Here is a 16,976-nt window from a genome sequence, read left to right as displayed (position 1 = left end):
AACGCAGACAAGTCCAGGCAGAGGAAGAGAGAGGAGGTCTGCAGAGAGGCAGACGCAGACTGGGGCCTAGGTCCCTCGTGTAGCCAGCGAGGCAGACGGTAGTGGCTGTCTGCAGGGGCCGGAAAGACAGTCTTGGTGGAACCGTAGGTAGCCGGGACAAGGTAGTGGCCCGTCCGGTACCGAACCGGGGAGCCAGCTGGAAATCGGAGCACAGGAGGAGCGTACACGAAGGTGAAGGAAAGGACTTACACTACCAATCTGGGGTCAGGGGAAGAACACCGCAGCCGTCTGTGGGACCCGTCCATCCAGCCGTTTGTTTTACCGGAGACTTTGCTTTCATCATTGGCTGAGTGAGTACCACCGTGCCGTGCGGCACCGACCTGCCCCCGCGACCCTGCACCTCATCAGGCCCCGTAGCCCGCCTGCCATCCCTAACCCTCACCGGGCCCCGGGACAACCAACCCCCTACCCACGGAGGGGAGAAACAACATCCAAGCTGCTCCCTGTCATCACTCCCGGGATCCCCATCCAGAGCAGCGGTCGTGTCACAACCTCACCACAACCGTGGGTGGCGTCACGGACAATATCCCTAAACCAAACCACCCCCTTTCACTCACGGGCAAGGAACGCCGCTCGAGTCCCCGGGATCCGGCCCATCGCTCGAGCCACCGAGCAGCAGCAGCAGCCGGACCCGAGCAGTGGGTGAGTGCAGCGTCCCCTCCTACGCCCGCGACAACTTGGCGTTACGAACAGGATCTTACCGCTTTGCCGTCTGGTAGAGGTGCGCCTTGTGACCGCCGGAGGTGTCTGGCCGAAAATTTTGAGAAGCCGCCATTTTGGGCGCGAAAAGTCCCCGCTCGAGCGTCTCTTCGAGCAGTGGAGGCGCGAAAGCCGAAACCCCGCCCCTGTAGAGGAAGAGCCGGAAAAAGACTAAGGGGGACGGACGGCGTCTAGCCGCATGTGAACCGCGGATGTGGAAGCAGGGACGCCAGGACTCTGCAAGTATTTGGTTCCTGGAGCACCGCTGCACGAGATGTCCCGTCCGTCCGGCACCGCTGAAACCTCAGTGCCCGTGCCCGTGGCCAACGCCCTGACCGACCCGTTACCCCTGTCACCGGTAGCGGAGCTCGCAGCGTCTGTGGGGGAGGGCCCAGATCTGGGGTCCCCAGGCCTTACCTTCGTCACCGCCCTGCCACCGGTCCTGGCTTCCATCCCGGCCGCACCGCTGATGACGACGGCCCCGGCAGTCCGCCTGGCCGCGATGGAGATGACGACGGCTCCGGCAGTCCGCCCGGCCGCAACGGCAGCGAAGCACCCATCCCGTTAACGAATCTGGGCCAGTTCTTGGACTGGGGTCAAGGGGTGCTGCCCATTTGCTTAGGGGCAGCATCAGGGCCAGGTTGTTTGGGTGGGTGCCTGAAGGACCCGTTCCGTCGTTATTATCAAAAGTGTATTGTTGCAACGGTTGAAGTGATATGCCTCCCGTAAGGGAAGTTGTATGAAAAAATGCATGTGTGAAAATGTTTAAAAAAATGTTTTATTCTTTTTCAGTTCATGAAAAATAAAACCGTTGATGGACGGGCAGCCCACGGACGGTCTGCATTTCACTAAGGGGGAATGTGACGCCCTGGACAAGCCAGGGGCCACAGGTAACAATACACACACACCCCCACCCCCAGCAGTTCACAGCAGTCATCCCCAGTGAGACCTGATTTCTTCCCTCGGGTTCAGACAGACACACCAGGTGGGCGGAGTCAAGCAGATAGGCACGCCCACCCAGGAGTCTAGCTGGTCTGAGGCAGGAAACAACGCAGACAAGTCCAGGCAGAGGAAGAAAGAGGAGGTCTGCAGAGAGGCAGACGCAGACTGGGGCCTAGGTTGGAGCCTAGGTCCCTCGTGTAGCCAGCGAGGCAGACGGTAATGGCCGTCTGCAGGGGCCGGGAAGACAGTCTTGGTGGAACCGTAGGTAGCCGGGACAGGGTAGTGGCCCGTCCGGTACTGAACCGGGGAGCCAGCTGGAAACCGGAGCACAGGAGGAGCGTACACAAAGGTGAAGGAAAGGACTTACACTACCAACCAGGGGTCAGGGGAAGAACACCGCAGCCGTCTGTGGGACCAGTCCATCCAGCCGTTTGTTTTACCGGAGACTTTGCATTCATCATTGGCTGAGTGAGTACCACCATGCCGTGCAGCACTGCGCTGCCCCCGCCACCCTGCACCTCATCAGGCCCCGTAACCCGCCTGCCATCCCTAACCCTCACCGGGCCCCGGGACAACCAACCCCCTACCCATGGAGGGGAGAAACAACATCCAAGCTTCTCCCTGTCATCGCTCCCGGGATCCCCGTCCAGAGCAGCGGTGGTGTCACAACCTCACCACAACCGTGGGTGGCGTCACGGACAATATCCCTAAACCAAACCACCCCCTTTCACTCACGGGCAAGGAACGCCACTCGAGTCCCCGGGATCCGGCCCATCGCTCGAGCCACTGAGCAGCAGCAGCAGCCGGACCCGAGCAGTGGGTGAGCGCAGCGTCCCCTCCTACGCCCGCGACAACTTGGCGTTACGAACAGGATCTTACCGCTTTGCCGTCTGGTAGAGGTGCGCCTTGTGACCGCCGGAGGTGTCCGGCCGAAAATTTTGAGAAGCCGCCTTTTTGGGCGTGAAAAGTCCCCCTCGAACGTCTCTTCGAGCAGTGGAGGCGCGAAAGCCGAAACCCCGCCCCTGTAGAGGAAGAGCCGGAAAAAGACTAAGGGGGACGGACGGCGTCTAGCCGCATGTGAACCGCGGCTGTGGAAGCAGGGACGCCAGGACTCTGCAAGTATTTGGTTCCTGGAGCACCGCTGCACGAGATGTCCCGTCCGTCCGGCACCGCTGAAACCTCAGTGCCCGTGCCCGTAGCCAACGCCCCGACCGACCCGTTACCCCTGTCACCGGTAGCGGAGCTCGCAGCGTCTGTGAGGGAGGGCCCAGACCTGGGGTCCCCAGGCCTTAACTTCGTCACCGCCCTGCCACCGGTCCCGGCTTCCATCCCGGCCGCACCGCTGATGACGACGGCCCCGGCAATCCGCCTGGCCGCGATGGAGATGACGACGGCTCCGGCAGTCCGCCTGGCCGCAACGGCAGCAAAGCACCCATCCCGTTAACGAATCTGGGCCAGTTCTTGGACTGGGGTCAAGGGGTGCTGCCCATTTGCTTAGGGGCAGCATCAGGGCCAGGTTGTTTGGGTGGGTGCCTGAAGGACCCGTTCCGTCGTTATTATCAAAAGTGTATTGTTGCAACGGTTGAAGTGATATGCCTCCCGTAAGGGAAGTTGTATGAAAAAATGCATGTGTGAAAATGTTTAAAAAAATGTTTTATTCTTTTTCAGTTCATGAAAAATAAAACCGTTGATGGATGGGCAGCCCACGGACGGTCTGCATTTCACTAAGGGGTAATGTGTCGCCCTGGACAAGCCAGGGGCCACAGGTAACAATACACACACACCCCCACCCCCAGCAGTTCACAGCAGTCATCCCCAGTGAGACCTGATTTCTTCCCTCGGGTTCAGACAGACACACCAGGTGGGCGGAGTCAAGCAGATAGGCACGCCCACCCAGGAGTCTAGCTGGTCTGAGGCAGGAAACAACGCAGACAAGTCCAGGCAGAGGAAGAAAGAGGAGGTCTGCAGAGAGGCAGACGCAGACTGGGGCCTAGGTTGGAGCCTAGGTCCCTCGTGTAGCCAGCAAGGCAGACGGTAATGGCCGTCTGCAGGGGCCGGGAAGACAGTCTTGGTGGAACCGTAGGTAGCCGGGACAGGGTAGTGGCCCGTCCGGTACCGAACCGGGGAGCCAGCTGGAAACCGGAGCACAGGAGGAGCGTACACGAAGGTGAAGGAAAGGACTTACACTACCAGCCTGGGGTCAGGGGAAGAACACCGCGCAGCCGTCTGTGGGACCAGTCCATCCAGCCGTTTGTTTTACCGGAGACTTTGCATTCATCATTGGCTGAGTGAGTACCACCATGCCGTGCAGCACTGCGCTGCCCCCGCCACCCTGCACCTCATCAGGCCCGTAACCCGCCTGCCATCCCTAACCCTCACCGGGCCCCGGGACAACCAACCCCCTACCCACGGAGGGGAGAAACAACATCCAAGCTGCTCCCTGTCATCGCTCCCGGGATCCCCGACCAGAACAGCGGTGGTGTCACAACCTCACCACAACCGTGGGTGGCGTCACGGACACCCCCTTTCACTCACGGGCAAGGAACGCCGCTCGAGTCCCCGGGATCCGGTCCATCGCTCGAGCCACCGAGCAGCAGCAGCAGCAGCCGGACCCGAGCAGTTTGTGAGCGCAGCGTCCCCTCCTCCGCCCACGACAGAAGTATCTCAACTTCAGTTGTAATATTAGGAGTCCTGAAGATACATTGCAATGCAGAACACAAACTGTTTAAAATGCGGAAATGAAAGTGAGTTCAGAAATAAATATTAGATGTTTGGAATCTGCACCTCTTTATCTGTTATAATGACATTCTCTAGGAAATGATTAGTGCAAAGCCTGCTTAAAATATGACAGGTCATTTCACATGGTTATGTGCCGCCCCCGTATCAGCAGCTGGGCTGCTCGGATCCGGATTCCCGGTGGCTCGAGGGGTCTCCGGTCCCGGAGGTCGTGCAGCCACTCAAATGAAGGGGGTATTTACAGGGGAGTTTATAGAGTTCGTGGTGCCACCCATGGTGTGTGGTAATGTGCAGTACCACCGCTGCAGTTGAGAGTACCCGAGGCGATGGAATGGGGCACTCAGGTGTTAGAACCCTCCACGGGTAGGGTGGATGCCCCGGGACTCGGTGATGGTGTTCGGAGAGTGCCGTTGGGAGTGATGGGGGTCACGTTCGTACTCACTCAGTTCAAAAAGTTGACACCGACAACCGGATAAACCAAAGTTCTGGATACCGCTGCCGCTGAGGGGAGCAAATTTGGATCCCGTCCCCGATGGTGCTGCCTGGTGATCTGTGACCTTCCTCCTGGCACTTAGTTCACTTCTTTGTTGATCCCGGTAGCATAAAACTAGTCGGGTCCCACTCCCCAGTGTGGCTAACTGTGGGAGCTTGCTCTCAGGGTTTACGTTTGGGATTTTCTAGAACGTTTTGGTGGAAAGTCCCATACCTCTCGTTGCGCTAGTGTCGCAGGCGGCGGGGCGCTGGGCTCGCTAACGCTCGGGTCCGGCTCTGCTGCTGCTGCTGCTCGGTGGCTCGAGCGGTGGGCCGGATACGGGAACTCGATCGGCGCTCCTCGCCCGTGAGTGAAAGGGGGTGGTTTGGTTTGGGGATTTAGTCCATGACGTCACCCACGGGTTGTGGTGAAGATGGGCACCACCGCTGCTGGTAACAGGGATCTCGGGATCGATGGTAGGGAGCAGCTGGGATGTTGTTTTCCCCCTCCGTGGGTAGGGGTTGGTGGTCCCGGGGCCCGGTGGTGTGATGGGGAGGCAGGGTTGATGAGGTGCAGGGACAGCGCGGCGCACTGGTGTACTCACTCAGACAATCACTGACAAAGTCTCTGGTAAACCAAAACAGCCGGATGGACGGGTCCCACAGCCGGCTGCAGTGTTGTTGTTGTGCTCTCCCCGGATGGCTGATGGTGGCTGTCTTTCCCTGCACCTTTAGAATGTTCTGACCCCTGTGGCTGCCCACCGGTAGTCCGCTCCCCGGCGTATAGAGCCCGTTTTGCCCGCAGGCGCTGGCCCTTGGATCTCTAGCCTGTCTAGCCTGTGATCACCACCATTTGCCAACCTTGCTGTCAGTGTTTAGGCTCCAACCCAGACACCTCAAGTGTTCACTCCTCTCACTTTCACCTCCAAGACTAATCTGACACCTTTCCCGCCTCCAGGCCTGTGAACTCCTCGGTGGGTGGGGCTAACCGCCTCACCTGGTGTGGACATCAGACCCTGGAGGGAGGCAACAAGGGTTTTTGTCTGACTGTTGTAACTTTCTAGGGTGGGGGTGGGTATGTTGGTATGTATGTGACTACCTGGCTAGTCCAGGGCGTCACATTAGCGATGTCGAGCGTGATAGCACCCGCCCCCTTCGTACGGCTGATATGTGGTGATCTCTGCCGTAGCGAACATTATCGCTACGGCAGCGTCACACGCATATACCTGCCTCGCAACGTTGCTATGACCGGCGAACCATCTCCTTTCTAAGGGGGCGGTTTGTTCGGCGTCACTGCGGCGTCACTAAGGGGCCGCCCAATTGAAGCGAAGGGGCGGAGATGAGCGGGACGTAACATCCCGCCCACCTCCTCCCTTCCTCATTGCCGGCGGGCGCAGGTAAGGTGAGGTTCCTCATTCCTGCGGTGTCACACATAGCGATGTGTGCTGCCGCAGGAGCGACGAACTACATCGTACACGCAGCAGCAGCGATAATTGAGAATAGGGGGGCATGTCACCGATGAGCGATTTTGAACGTTATTGCGACGATGCAAAATCGTTCATAGGTGTCACACGCAACGACATCGCTAAAGCGGCCGGATGTGCGTCACAAATTCCGTGACCCCAACGAGATCGCTTGAGCGATGTCGCAGCGTGTAAAGCGGCCTTAAGCCCGTAAATGTTCCATGAATTAAGCACTGTGATACAGACCATTATTTACATTTGTAATAATTTCATAACATAGTGTCCTCAAAAACACATACAGTGTCCTCCCTTATTATAGAAGGTAAATAATGCATCTGTGAGTGGTTTGTATTGTTTTAATGTACCGCATGTATTAAATTTAAGGATGCAAATATGGTAGGTAGGGCAATGCATAAGGGAAAAAATATCTGAATAATTCACATGTATGCTCATGTGAGCCATATTGTAACATATCACTATATCACTAGTGATGATCAAGCGCTACCATGTTTGGTCAAGAGCTGTTGGCTGCTCGGATGGGCGCGACTTGAACATCCGAGTACAATGGAAGTCATTCGGGGACTAGAGCATTTTTACAGAAGATTTTCTGGAAACATGCTCGAGTCCCCTATTGACTTCTATTATACTCAGGTGTTCGATTCTCACCCATCCAAGCATTAAACAGCTCTTAATGTGTACCGAGCACCCGAGCATGGTAGTGCTCGCTCATCACTAGTTATGAATACCGAGCACCCGAGCATGGTAGTGCTCACTCATCACTAGTTATGAGTACCAAGCACTTGAGCATGGTATACCTCGATCATCACTAGCTATGAGTACAAAGCAACCGAGCATGGTAGTGCTAGCTCATCACTAGTTAAGAGTACTGAGCACCTGAGCATGGTACTGCTCTCTCTTAACTAGTTATGAGTACCGAGCACCGAGTATGGTACTGCTCGCTCATCACTAGTTACGAGTACCGAGCACCCGAGCATGATAGTGCTCGCTCATCACTAGTTATGAGTACCGAGCACCCGAGTATGGTACTGCTCACTCATCACTAGTTACAAGTACCGAGCACTCGAGCATGGTAGTGCTCGCTCATCACTAGTTACGAGTACCGAGCATCCAAGCATGGTAGTGTTCGCTTATCACAACATATCAAAGCAAATGTAACTGTGACGCCCCTGGACTATTGTGCAATCTGCCCTTCTGTACAATATCCACCTCCTACTTGGTTATGGGTCCCCAACTACATGGTGTTGCCTAAATAAGCCAATTACTGTAAAGTCCTAGGTACACTCTGCACCACACCCACCAGACACACCAGTGGACGACCTGAGTGGAATAGGGTCGCCCACTTGGGGGGTTGGTTAAGGGGAGGTCAGGAGTATCAGGAGCAGTGGAGTAAAGTGTTGGAAGTGAAGGAGAGAGGAGTTTAGGAGCTGGGATCCTTGGAAGAAACTAGGTAGCAGATGTGGTCTGGGCCTAGGAGGAGCTGGACCCCTAGTCGTAGGGGATCATGACAAGGGGCACGGAACTGTCGATGAGGACAGCCGGCGGCCTTCTACCATCACCGGGCTGGGACCAGGGCACGATAGGGTACGTGGATCTTAGGTCAGGGAGTAGCTTCAGGCAACCTGAAAATTTACCAGACGAGAACGAACCTTCAAGATCCGCTCTCCACCCACTCCAAAATCAGGGTACTAGTGTGGCGCCATGGACTAGCCAGGTCGTCACAAGTAACACACACACACACACCCACCCCCTAGACAGTTCCATTAGCCAGACACAAAACCCTTGTTGCCTCCCTCCAGGGTCTGATGTCCACACCAGGTGGGGCGGAGCCAGGCGGTTGGCCCCACCCACCGAGGAGTTCACAGGCCTGGATACAGGAAAGCAGTCAGTTAGAGTTAGAGGTTGAGTTCAGGAGGTTGAAGTGAGAGGAGTAAAGTGGAGAGTGTCTGGGTTTGTGGCCCAGGCACTGACAGCAAGGTTGGCAGACGGTGGTGGCCGTCTGCAGGAGTGGTGGATCAATGCGGAACCGTAGGACCGGGGTCGGGCGGTGGCCCGCCGGTACCGACCGGGGAGCGAAGTGAAGCTTGCACACACAGGCAGGGCCATCGGACCCCGACTAGGCTTGGAGACGCCGTCAACAGTCAAATCCGAGTGTGACAGGAACCCCAGGGGTTTCCTAACAACCAAAGACCAAGAAGGCAACCGTCCGCACCGTGAGGGTAAACAGCCACCGCCAACGGCTAGAGACTCAAGGGCCAGCGCCTGCGGGCAAAACTGGCTCCTCCAGCATCCATACACCGGGGAGTGGACTACCGTTGTGGACCCATCATAGTCAAGACAGTACACAAAGGTGCAGGGAAAGACAGCCGCTATCACCTGTCCGGGGAGAGACACTGCAGCCGGCTGCGGGACCTGTCCATCCAGCCGTTTGGTTTACCGGAGACTTTGTGCATCAATTGCTGAGTGAGTACACCCGTGCCATCCGGCACCGCACCGCCCTGTCCCTGCAACCCTGCACCTCACCGACCCTGCCTCCCCGTCACACCACTGGGCCCTGGGACCACCAACCCCTACCCACGGAGGGGGAAAACAACATCCCAGCTGCTCCCGGGATCCACGTCACCAGCAGCGGTGGTGCCCATCTTCACCACAACCCGTGGGTGGCATCACGGACTAAATCCCCAAAAAAACCACCCCCTTTTCACTCACGGGCGAGGAAAGCCGCTCGAGTCTCCGGATCCAGCCCACCGCTCAAGCCACCGAGCAGCAGCGCTGGACCCGAGCGTTAGCGAGCGCAGCGCCATGCCGCCCGCGACAACTTGGCGTCACGAACAGGATAGAACCGATCTACCTACCGGTAGAAGTGCGCCTTGCAGTCTCCGTCGACGGCGTCCGTACGAAAAATTTGAAGCGCTGCCATCTTTGGCGCGAAGATTTCCCGCTTGAGCGTCTTCCCCGAGCAGGGAAGGCGCGAAAGCGAAGCCCTGCCCCCTGAAGAGGGAAGTGCTAAAGAGAACCAAGGGGGGACGGATGGCGTCCTGCCTCATGTAACCGAGGCCATAAAAGCAGGGACGCCAGGACTCTGCAAGCCATATGGTTCCTGGAGCACTGCTGCACAAGATGTCCCGTCCGTCCGGCACTGCTGAAACCCAGGAGCCCACCCCAGGAACAGCGGAGTGGGTGGAGGTCCGGACCGCACAAATGTGCAGTTGCCTGCAAGCCCAAGTGCAGTTCTTCTTGGAAGGATGGGTGGCCGACATGGCGGAAGTGGCGGCGGCCGTGCGGAGACGCGAGGTGGAGACAGAGTTGGAGGAGCGGGTAAGCGGCCCACGCCCCTGTGTCCCAGAAGGACCGGTCGCTGCGGCTGAGGGGCCCGGTCTGCGCACCCTGCTGCCTCCCCCGCTACCCGAATCGGTTGCTGCTACCCCATCACTAGACCCGCTACCCCCACCACCAGTAGCGGAGCTCCGCCCGTCCGCCCTGGAGGGCCAGCCTGCAAATGATGTCCGCAGACAACCCGCACTGCTGCCATGGAAGATCCAGCGGGAGGTGCCCGTCCACGAAGAGGAGCCGTCGGCACCAGAAGTGGCCGCATCCAAGCCCGTCCCGGCTTCAGTAGTCCGTCCGGTCCAGAAGGAGGCGGAGGTCCAGCCGGTGAGGATCCCTGTTCCCAAACCCCAAACCTCGGATGAGGCTGCGCTGGGTTGCCGCTGCGAAGCAGCATCCCAGGCCACGTCACCGCGGGACCTACCAAAAAGGGCGGCAGTTGTGGGCAGAGTGAAGGAAGTCCCGCGGGGCCCGGCCCGTGTGTGGGGGCATGCAGATGCCCCTTACTGGGACAGGGAGCCGAACCCGCTGGGCCGTGAAATTGCTGAGAGAGAGCGCCAGAGGGCCGAGATGGTGGTCCGTACCATCCGTGAGAAGGACCACCTCCGAAATGCCACCTTCCGGGTACGGGGCCCGGTGTACGAGGGGCAGGTCTGGAGATTTGACCCTCACCAGGGGTACGGCTTTATATACGAATCGGGCCTGGAGGCCGAAGTGTTTGTAGCCCGCCGGGATGTACATGCCCATCTGCCGACGGGCCACCCGGGCCATGACCTGCTGCCGGGAGACCTAGTGGTCTACACTCGACACTGCGGGGAGAGGGGCTGGTATGCCCTCGATGTGAAGGTGAGGGAGGGCCGCAGTTTCAAGGCGCAGTCCCAGTCCCCTCCCCACCTTGCTGTCAGGATGTCGAGGTGGAGAAGGTCTATGAAGAAGTCGACCTAAAGTGAAGGCAGCGGTCCACCGTTGCACCCTGTTGTCCCCGTTGGGACCCTTAAACTGTTACTGATGTGAGTGAATGAAAATTAATCAAACCAAAAAATCATCAGATTACCGTCCGAGAAGAGAACCGTCCCCGTTAGGACTGGAGTAGCCCCTTTTGTTAAGTTAACTCCCCCTACCCACATGAGAAACTCCTCATCGACAAGGCCGAGAACTTGCAGGCCACCCACGAACTTGTGGGCTTGTAAATAATGTTGTGGGATGGATACCGTTGCCGCCTCCGGAGAGGCTGATTTGGAGGATGGGCCTGGAGGAAAGTGATGGCCCAGGCCCGCCATTACCGTAACCAGTGGCGATCCTCCGGGGGTCAGGGGTTCCCCCTTGGACGTGGGGTCCCCTGAAGTGACAGTCGGGTGCGAGTTACCGTACCCATTCCCGCTTGGGCAGCCTGAACCTGGACTGAGGTAAAGGGGTGCTGCCCCCTTCTGGCAGCATCAGGGCTAGGTTGCTTGGGTGGGAGACCGGAAGACATCCGTCCGTCCATTATTAAAAATGTTTATGTGTGTTGTAACGTTTAAGAGTACCTAAAGTATGCTTATGTTTCATGTTTTACCATTTTTCCCATGTTATTTATACTTTTGCAGTTTGAAAAATAAAACCAGTGATGGACGGGCAGCCCGCGGACGGTCTGCATTTTACCAAGGGGGAATGTGACGCCCTGGACTAGCCAGGTAGTCACATACATACCAACATACACACCCCCACCCTAGACAGTTACAACAGTCAGACAAAAACCCTTGTTGCCTCCCTCCAGGGTCTGATGTCCACACCAGGTGGGGCGGAGCCAGATGGTTGGCCCCACCCACCGAGGAGTTCACAGGCCTGGAGGCGGGAAAAGTGTCAGTTTAATCTTGGAGGCGAAAGTGAGAGGAGTAAACACTTGAGGTGTCTGGGTAGGAGCCCAGGCACTGACGACAAGGTTGGCAGACGGTGGTGGCCGTCTGCAGGAGTTGGTGGAACTCCGCAGAGCCGTAAGGACCGGGATCGGGTGTCGGCCCGCCGGTACCGGACCGGGGAATGGAGTGAAGCTAAGCACACAGGCAGAACCATTGGACCCCGACCAGGCTTGGAGCTGCCATCAATAGTCACATCCGAATGTGACAGGAACCCTAGGGGTTTCCTAACAACCAAGTCCCGATTGAAGGCAACCGTCCACCCAAAGAGGATATACAGCAACCGCCACAGGCTAGAGATCCAAGGGCCAGCGCCTGCGGGCAAAACGGGCTTCTACGGCATCTATACGCCGGGGAGCGGACTACCGGTGGACAACCACAGGAGTCAAGAACATTCTTAAAGGTGCAGGGAAAGACAGCCACCATCAGCCGTCTGGGGAGAGCACAACAACAACACTGCAGCCGGCTGCGGGACCCGTCCATCCAGCCATTTTGGTTTACCAGAGACTTTGTCAGTGATTGTCTGAGTGAGTACACCAGTGCCGTCCGGCACCGCGCCGCGCTGTCCCCGCAACCCTGCACCTCACCAACCCTGCCTCCTCGTCACACCACCGGGCCCCGGGACCACCAACCCCTACCCATGAAGGGGAAAAACAACATCCCAGCTGCTCCCTACCATCGCTCCCGGGATCCCCGTCACCAGCAGCGGTGGTGCCCATCTTCACCACAACCCGTGGGTGGCATCACGGACTAAATCCCCAAACAAACCACCCCTTTTCACTCACGGGCGAGGAGCGCCGCTCGAGTCCCCAGATCCGGCCCACCGCTCGAGCCACCGAGCAGCCATCGTAGCAGCGCCGGACCCGAGCGTTAGCGAGCGCAGCGCCCCGCCGCCTGCGATACTAGCATCGGCTAGCAATGTTGCAGCGTGTAAAGCCCGCTTAAATGCCACCTAGACTTAGTGATTTGTCTTTTATATCTGTTAGGAAACTGATTCTGCCCATCACACCACTCAGCATTTAATAGGGAAGGGATAGGCTCCTTCATTACAAGCAATTCTTTTTTACTTTTAAACGCAGTGATATTTCAGAGAAATCATGGGAGGCAAATCATGAAATCTCTTACTCCAGAATATTGACATCAAATGCTTTGAAAAGTCACAAACATTTTGCAACTTTTAACATTTTTAGACCAGTTTGAAGCAGCTCCATCAAAATAGACAAAGCTTGTGGGGGACCTGAATGGGGCATGGCTACATCCACCTGTCAAATTCAGCAAAACTCATAAATGCTACTACCTTCCCTGTGTGCATTTTAATAAATTTGTAACATTGTACCCCAGCGATTCCTTCACTGAGACTGGCTTTCACAATACAGGTCTTAAAGGGGTTTATCCACTACTGAAATAACCCATTCTCATTCCACATGTTTGACCCCATCGAAATAATAAAGCTTATACCCACCTCCGCTGTTGGTACCGATTCAGCGGTGTTGGCAAATGCTCTCTCAGGGCTCCTCTGAGGTTGTTACATCACACGAACCCTAAGCCCAATCAGTGCCGGCTTCGCTCACCCCACCTTCAGATGTATACGGTAGGTAATTAAGATAGTCAAATTGGCCAGTAACAGCTCTGATCACCATTTGATTACTTATACGTCCAAAGGTGGAGACATTAAACATTGAAGCTGACAATGATTGGGTGCAGGGCTCACATGACATAACTCATGTGAGCATCGGGAGGGAGAGCGAGGGCGCTGGAAGTGTCGCTGAGCATAAGCTTTTTTATTTTAATGGAAGCAAACATTTTAAATAAGAAGGGGGATGTTCCAGTAGTGGACAACTCTTTTAAAGAATTTACTCCATAGTTTAAAAAAAGGATCCAAGAACATGATAAAACTGAGAAGGGGCGCTCTCCACTGAGTTGTTGCTGCCTAGCTCGGTTTGATCGACAGGTCTATTTCTTATTATACACAAACTGGTAAAGCTCTGGAAGAAAAGCACAGCTAGAAGGGAAAAACCCTAGGATAAGAACAAATAAGCAAATACCCTGCAGTAAGTAAATAAGTAAATAGTAATAGTACATGTAAATAACACAAAGTTCTTAGTGGACAGTATTTTCATCAAAAAAAGCTAGAGGAACAATAGTCAGCGAGTTTCCACCTTTTCTCACTGTGCCCCACTCATTTTTATCCTAAGGGTACCGTTTTACTAAACGACTTACCAGCGATTCCGACCAGGATATGACCTGGGCAGGATCGCTGGTGTGTCGATACATGGTCGCTGGTGAGCTGACAATCAGGCAGATCTCACCAGCAACCAGTGACCAACCCCCAGCCACCAGTGACGCGTGGAACCGATGCTGCGCTTGGTAACTAAGGTAAATATCGGGTAACCAAGCAAAGCGCTTTGCTTGGTTACCCGATATTTACCTTGGTTACAAGCGCACACCACTTAGCGCTAGCTCCCTGCACTTGTAGCCAGAGTACACATCGGGTTAATAAGCAAACCGCTTTGCTTATATACCCGATGTGTACTCTGACTACGTGTGCAGGGAGCCGGCACTGGCAGCCTGAGAGCGGCGTATGCTAGTAACCAAGGTAAATATCGGGTAACCAAGCAAAGCGCTTTGCTTGGTTACCCGATGTGTACCTTGGTTACCAGCGTCCGCAGCTGTCAGAAGCCAGCTCCCTGCACATTCAGATCGTTGCTCTCTCGCTGTCAAACACAGCGATGTGTGCTTCGCAGCAGGAGAGCAACATCCAAAAAATGAACCAGCACTATGTATAACGAGCAGTGATTTCACAGCAGGGGCCAGATCGCTGCTCAGTGTCACACACAGCGAGATCGCTAATGAGGTCACTGCTGCGTCACAAAAAACGTGACTCAGCAGCGATCTTGCTAGCGATCTCACTATGTGAGAAGTACCCCTAAGTTTAAGAAATATCTTTTTATTCTTCTGATGGCAGCATTCTTCTGAATGATTCCCTAATACTCATGATTTCATGTACATTGTATATGAAATATACTGTACTGTAGCACTGTAGTTTCCATCTGTTTCTTGACATGGACCATTTTGCTGTAGATTTTTGACAGCCGATAAGTCTCATATGGACATACCATAAATAGAGATACAGTATATCACAAAAGTGAGTACACCCCTCATATTTTTGTAAATATTTTATTATATCTTTTCATGGGACAACACTGAAATCTGACATGTTGATACAATGTACAGTAGTCAGTGTACAGCTTGTATAACAGTGTAAATTTGGTGTCCTCTAAATAACTCAACACACAGCCATTAATGTCTAATCCATTGGCAACAACAGTGAGTACACCCCTAAGTGAAAATGGCCAAACAAATTGTGCCCAGTCAGGCATTTTCCCTCTCCGATGTCATGTGACTCCGTAGTGTTACAAGGTCTCAGGTGTGAATGGGGAGCAGGGGTGTTATATTTGGTGTTATCGCTCACACACTCTTATTACTGGTCACTGGAAGCTCAACATGGCTCCTCATGGCAAATAATTCTATGAGGATCTGAAAAAAAATGAACTGTTGCTCTACATAAAGATGGTCGAGGCTAAAAAAGATTATCAACACCCTGAAACTGAGCTGCAACATACTGGCCAAGACCATACAGCGGTTTAACAAGGAAGGTTCCACTCATAACAGACCACGCTATGGTCGACCAACGAAGTTGAGTGCTCAAGCTCAGCCTCATATCCAGAGGTTGTCTCTTCAAAATAGACATAAGAGTGCTGCAGAGGTTAAAGGGGTGAGGAGGTCTGCCTGTCAGTGCTCATGTAAAAGAGAAAAACTCTGGCACACTGAATGAAAATACGAAAAATAGAGATGCTTTTGATTCTTCAAACGTGTATTTATTTGTGCATGGATCACAATAATTTCTCAAATCACATCCAACGTTTCGACCGCGTGTTTTACGGTCTTTATCAAGGATGGAATATTTATCTAAGAAAAAAGATCAGATGGTAAACATCCATTTTGTACAGTAACATACAGGATAATCACTTCGGTACAAAAACTTACATAGTTCATCACATAAGTTTATCACATGAATTATGTTGTCAAAGACTAATTTTGAAAGACAAAAAAATACACAATTTTTTTGAGATATATGACAACATGACAAAAGTTATCGATACAATCAACTAGCCTATGAGAAATATGGGATTACAAATGACATATTCGATATGAAGTCATAAATAAACACCCACCTAAATGTTAGATAGGTGATATATGATAAACACTCGTCACAACGAATCAATGGGTAAATATGCTTGAGATCCTGTACAAATAGTGAAAATATTAGTATGAACGTCACATAATATAGGAATCTTACAAAAGATCATAGTGTGCATATACATTATCTACCTTATGCATCAAATTTTCTGATAAGTTGTTGATAATGAGATCCACTTTGACAAGTGAGGTACCATGTGAGTCTGAATGAAGATATACGGGATATTCTAAACAAATGTACATATGAACATTATTATAATCTGTGTGTCATACACAAATGAAAAATACTGCACACTATGATCAATATATATCTTTATCTGGGGAAATTCACTGATATGTATGATCAGACGGAGTATAGGAAACATAAAGCATAAGACTACCTTATACACTCCGTATTAGCAGCCGCTATGGAAGGAATTAGTGATTCTGTAAAGGATATTCTCCTTTTTCTATAGAAAATAAATAACTCCATATTAGAGACATCATGAGAATCCATATGACAAAATAAACTCTCAGTCTGTCAACTCCAATATAAGGCATATTTAGCAATGAATGAACAAAGCATGATACAAGAATTACCTTAGTCTGGTATGAATCAACAACCAGATCAATAAATGATATTAGAGAGTCATGTCTCTGAAAGGCTATGTTGAGGACCTGCTAAATATATGACAAGCATTAGACAAATATTCCAGCTAGATGGCTCATATGAAACAGTGCTCAATAAAGCACATACCTTACAAAAATACTGTTGATTTAATAGGGAAAACAGCAAAGCTGTGGTGATGTGGGTCTATAAGGAAACGACATATAGAAAAAAATAAGTATGCCCTGTGTCAGGTGAAGATAATGACAGCCTCTTACTCGCATACCTTGTAATTGGTGGTTCAGGGTGAAGGCCCTCAGGATGATGTGCAGGGTGACTAGCGTGGAGGCGCTTTATATACTAAGTTGTGCGTCCACTTCCTATTCAGTGGAACGCAGTGTGCTGGCAGGTGAACCGCACGCCGCGCACGCGCAGTGCGCTGAACGCACCGCGCATGCGCCGGGCACGGAACACAGGCCAGTATGTGGGGATGTGTGTCGGCTGCGTCTAACTTACGTG

General features: G+C 53.5%; 1 long non-coding RNA gene across 1 annotated transcript; it reads right to left on the bottom strand.

Moving 5' to 3' along the window:
* Positions 1-15,865: 15,865 nt before the first annotated feature.
* LOC142294965 (uncharacterized) lies at positions 15,866-16,500 on the bottom strand. Its single transcript, XR_012751327.1, has 4 exons — positions 16,451-16,500; positions 16,252-16,320; positions 16,004-16,098; positions 15,866-15,917 (listed from the first exon to the last, which is right to left on the bottom strand). It is a non-coding gene; the product is annotated as an uncharacterized LOC142294965 (long non-coding RNA).
* Positions 16,501-16,976: the final 476 nt, after the last annotated feature.

The sequence above is a fragment of the Anomaloglossus baeobatrachus genome, chromosome 3, assembly GCF_048569485.1.
Source record: "Anomaloglossus baeobatrachus isolate aAnoBae1 chromosome 3, aAnoBae1.hap1, whole genome shotgun sequence".
In the NCBI taxonomy this organism is placed as follows: Eukaryota; Metazoa; Chordata; class Amphibia; order Anura; family Aromobatidae; genus Anomaloglossus; species Anomaloglossus baeobatrachus.
Note: the sequence above shows the minus strand (reverse complement) of the source record. Positions and strands in the feature narration are given on the sequence as shown.